The sequence below is a fragment of the Myotis lucifugus genome, unplaced genomic scaffold (assembly GCF_000147115.1).
Source record: "Myotis lucifugus unplaced genomic scaffold, Myoluc2.0 scaffold_4, whole genome shotgun sequence".
Lineage (NCBI taxonomy): Eukaryota > Metazoa > Chordata > Mammalia > Chiroptera > Vespertilionidae > Myotis > Myotis lucifugus.
Genome location: NW_005871052.1, coordinates 17,326,326 through 17,331,756, shown reverse-complemented (window position 1 = coordinate 17,331,756; position 5,431 = coordinate 17,326,326).

Genomic DNA, 5,431 nt, shown 5'->3' with positions numbered 1-5,431 from the left:
CCAAAGAAATCTATAGATTCAATGCAATCCCTATTAAAATACCAATGGTATATTTTACAGATCTAGAACAAATACTCCAAAAATTTAAATGGAACCAAAAAAGACCATAGGTAGCTTCAGCAATCTTGAAAAAAAGAAGCAAGTTGCAGGAATCAGAATACCAGATATCAAGTTATACTATAAACCCACTGCAATCAAAACAGCCCGGGACTTGCACAAGAACAGGCATATAGATAAATGGAATGGAACAGAATATCCAGAAACTGATCCAAGCCATTATACTCAATTAATATTTGACAAAGGAGGCAAGAGCATACTATGGAGAAAAGACAGTCTCTTCAAAAAATGGTTTTGGGAAAATTGGACAGGTACATGCAAAAAAAAAAAATGAAACTAGACCATGAACTTACACCGTACACAAGAATAAACTCAAAATCAAGAAAAGATTTAAATTTAAGTCATAAAACCATAAAAATCCTAGAAGAAACCATATGCAGCAAAATCTCAGACATCATTCAAAGCAATATATTTTTCATTACATCTCCTGCAGTGGTCGGCAAACTCATTAGTCAACAGAGCCAAATATCAACAGTACAACGACTGAAATTTCTTTTGAGAGCCAAATTTTTTAAACTTAAACTATATAGGTAGGTACATTGTTATTAACTTAATTAGGGTACTCCCAAGGCTTAGGAAGAGCCACACTCAAGGGACCAAAGAGCCGCATGTGGCTCGTGAGCCACAGTTTGCCGACCACGGTCCTAGGGCAAGGGAAACAAAGGAGAAAATAAAGAAATGGAACTACATCAAAATAAAAAGCTTCTTCACAGCAAAAGAAACCGACAAAAAAATAAAAAAAGGAGCCCACTGCATGGGATAACATATTTTCCAATGATACATCTGAAAATGGGTTAATATCCAAAATATATATAGAACTTATACAACTCAACGCGAGTAAGACAAACAATCCAATTAGAAAATGGGCAAAGGTCCTAAACAGACACTTCTCTAAAGTGGACATATAGTTGGCAAAGACATTTGAAAAAAATGTTCATAGTCACTAATCATCAGAAAGATGCAAATTAAAATGACAATGGCATATCACCTCACACCTGAAAGAATGGCTACCATCAACAAATCAACAAATGACAAGTGCTGGTGAGGATGTGAAGAAAAGGTAACCTTAATACACTGATGGTAGGAATGCAGATTATTGAAGCCACTATAGAAAATAATATGGAGTTTCCTCAAAAAATTAAATATGGAACTATCAGTTGACCTAGTGACCCCACTTATAGGAATATATCCTAAGAAACCTGAAATACCAATCAGAAAGAATGCATGCCCTTCCCCCCCATGTTCATAGCAGCACAATAAACAATAGCCAAGATCTGGAAACAGCCTAAGCGCCCATCAGTAAATGAGTGGTTAAAAAAGATGTGGTACATATACACCATGGAATTCTATTCAGCTGTAAAAAGTAGAGTCTCCAGGGAAGGGTTTATGGTGGCCAAATAGGCAGAACTCTCATGCACCTCATCCTAGGGCCAGACTGGAAATACAACCAAATTAGAGAACATTAACCCGGAATTATCAAATGAGGCCCAGCTGAGGAGGTGTCTTATAGCAAGGAAGTATAAGAAAACACCTAGAGACCTATAGGAAGGGTGAGATTGCAAGGGGAGTGAGGCCAACCCCCAGGGGTGGCAGGCCAGCGGGCTGAGAGGAAGAGGAGGGAGCACTGTACTATGGGAGAGTCTGTTCTTTCAGAAAAGTAGAAGCCCAGCCCAGTTTGAGGGTCAGAGCTTGACTTGAGGCAGCAGGCACAAAATCCTACTGTGAAAAAGGAACAGCCGCAGGACTGCTGGCTGCCAGGGAGTCTGAACCTCAGACCCCAGCCTCAAATGGTGGCACAATGTAAGGGAAAAGAGGTGAGGCACTGGTGGGAAAGAAAGCCACAGTTTCATTTTTGTTGTTTTTTAATCTCTAAACCCAGAACACAGGAGTTTTCAGTTGCAATGACTCACCCCAGGCTTTGGTGCAGGGAGGGAGGTGCAGACTTTAGGTGCCTGAGGAGTTGTAGGGGAGGGAATCAGGGCAGGGAGATGTGGAAAAGCAGTAGCCAGGAGTCCTGAATTGGGATGTTCTTAATGTTCCAAATCTAAAGGGCCATTTTTCCAGGGAGGAGCTAGCTACCCTCAACAGCCAAAGGGCAAGAAAGGGAAAAAACCACACCCTAGACCAGTGGTTCTCAACCTTCCTAATGCCGCAACCCTTTAATACAGTTCCTCATGTTGTGGTGACCCCCAACCATAAAATTATTTTCGTTGCTACTTCATAACTGTAATTTTGCTACTGTTATGAATCATAATGTAAATATCTGATATGCAGGATGTATTTTCATTGTTACAAATTGAACATAATTAAAGCATAGTGATTAATCACAAAAACAATATGTAATCATATATGTGTTTTCCAATGGTCTTAGGCGACCCCTGTGAAAGGATCATTCGACCCCCAAAGGGGTCGAGACCCACAGGTTGGCGACCCACAGCTTGAGAACCACTGCACTAGGTGATACAGCCTACCACACCCTGTGTTTTGAACTTCACAGAGGAAACAAAGGCAGAGGCCAAGGTTACAGGCCTGGACAGTCTCAAGGAGTCCTAGGATTAGTGAGTGGTTTGGAGGAAGGGCTGACCACTCCACTATACTGGGAATAAGACTAATAAAAACTCCAGGATCCCAGCCAACTCCATTGGAAACCATTCAAGGATCTCTGTCCATACAAGGGCACAGTAATAGCTTGGGACACTTGCAGAGGAGTAGCTATGAGGCAGTAAAACACACCCACCATACTCCCTGAAAGTGAAACAGCACTTCCCCCTCCTAAAGCCCTGTCAGAAACAGACTTTTGAGTGATTATGATTGACAGCTGGCTGACAGGCAAAGGTGGGCAGAGGCGAAGCCTGGGGAGGCAGGAGAAGTTTGGTCAAGAAGCCTTGAGCCCCACTGTTGCTAAGAAGCTTAAGTTACAGGGCAGATTGATCCTCCTGCTTATAGCCAAGGCCTGTGGAGAAAGACACAAGTGGAGGATCAATGGATCACCTGGAGCTTCAAGAAGGTTGCTAAAAACCAAAAGACAGCGCCAGACAGTGGTTAGCACCTAAGTACCTAACAGGAAGCTCAGAATCAGCAGACAGAAGAATGAGGTCTTAAGTGAGCTCCCAGAGGACATTAAATTTGGCTGAAACAAATGCCACTTAACTTTTTTATTTCTTTTTTCACCTCTTTTTAAAATTTTCTTTCTTTCTCTTTTTCCCTCCCATTTTTCTTCTCTTTTCTCAAATTTAATTTTCCTTTTTCCTCCCCCCTTTAAAAGTTATCTTCTTTATCTGGTTTATTGATTAGTTATTATTCTAATCTCTGTGGCATCATTCATATAATTTTCTGCTTCCCTTCCCATACTCAATTTTCTATTTTCTTTTTCTCACTACCCAATTTTTTATTTCTCACTTTTCTTTATCTTTTCTTTTTCTCCTGAAATCTTTTTTTTTTCCCTTCCTCAATTTAGGTCTATCTGCTTTCTCCTGTATTTGTCTTTTCATTTTTTTTTCTTTTTGATTTTTTATTTATTCTCTCTACTTTTTATTCTAAATGTTTTCCTTCCACTATTCCTCAAACTCTTTATTTTTACTATTTAAGCTCTGCATCTACATATTTGACTCCCTTTTTCTTATTGTTTTTTGTGTTTTCAGTTTGTTTGCTTTTTTATGCTTTATCCCCATATTTTGTCTTTCTTTTTTTTTTCTATCATTCCTGCTCTCTTATCTCTTCCCTAATTCTCTCTTCAATAGTGGAAGTGTTTGTTGGTGCTATGGGGATCTTGTATACATTCTTGTTTTGTTTCACCTGTATCAGGTTTTGTATTGTTGTAGTTTGTTCTTTTTGGCCAGCACATCCATAACAGCTTTCACAATGTAGTCAGGGGGGAGCCACATAATCAGCCAACCTGTGAAGAGGCTCCATCCAAGAATGGGACAGTAACATTAAAAACCCTACTACAAAAGGAGAACCCAAATAACTCAAGTAAAGGGCTTCCCTAGGGCATCCAGCAAAGGAGATCTGAGAGACTGCACCACTGGCTCAAAATACCTACTACATAGGACCATCCCCCCAAAATCTGGGTAGCACAGCAGTTTGATCTAAGATATAGAAACAAATATCAAGGGACAGAAAAAATTGGGAAACAAAGAACAACCCCCAAATGAACAAAAAGGAGGCATAACCAGAAAAGGAACTAAATGAAATGGAGGCAAGTAATTTGTCAGATAAGTAATTCAAAGTAATGGTTATAAGGATGCTCAAATATATGACTGAGAATTACAAGTAACTCAATGAGAATTATAAGGAGCTGAATGAGAAATACGCCAAAGTGGATAAGAATCAAAAGGAAATGAAGAATGCATAGCTGCAATAAACACTCTAGAAGGTTTCAACAGTAGACTAGAAGATCTGACAACTAAATCAGCAAGTTAGAAGACAAGTTAGGGCCCAGGAGCAGGTCAGGCACAGATTCAAAGCACTCAAGGATCTATATCTTCCTGCAGGCTGTCTTTTATTCTCAGTCACTTAATGAGTCCTGGCTGTAGTCAGGGCTTAAACTCCACAAGGTGGAGAGAGAGGGATTCCACAGTGTGTGGCTATTGCTTCCCCCAGGCTAATTCTACCTGGATGGTAAAGGTTACCTGAGAAATATGACTTCTGCAGTATGTAGGAATAACTCAGCACAGGGATACGGGTGGCTGTCCTCTCAGTTCTCTTCCCAGAGCCACCGCCCCTGAACTCTTCTCACACAGTTCTAGCCCACACTGCCCTACCTCTGCTGGGACCCAAGATGAGTGGCTTCAAATAAAACTTTGTGTGTTGGCCTTTTGAGAGGATGCCTACATTACTAGCCATCTCTCCCTGGCAGACAGAAACCTTGCTACTTTTCACAGCTTGATGTTATGTGGGTAGAAAAAACACCCAATTAGAGTAGCAATTGTGAAAAAATTTGAATAGAAAGAAGAGAGTTTAAGAAAGCTTTGGAACAACATGAATCACAGCAACATCTGCATAATAGGGGTACTAGAAGGAGAAAAAGAATAGAAAACCTGTTTTAAGAAATAATGACAGAATACTTCCCTGATTTGGGAAAGAAAAAAAAAGACACACAAGTCCAAGAAGCCCACAGAGTCCTAAACAAGAGGAACCCCAACATATCCAGAAGATACATCATAATTAAATTGGCAAACATTAAAGACAATGAAATAATCTTAAAGGCTGCAAGACAGAGACAGAAAATTACCTGTAAGGAATCTCCCATTAGACTATCAGCTGATTTCTCAACAGAAAAACATCAGGCCAGAAGGGAGTGGCATGAAGTATA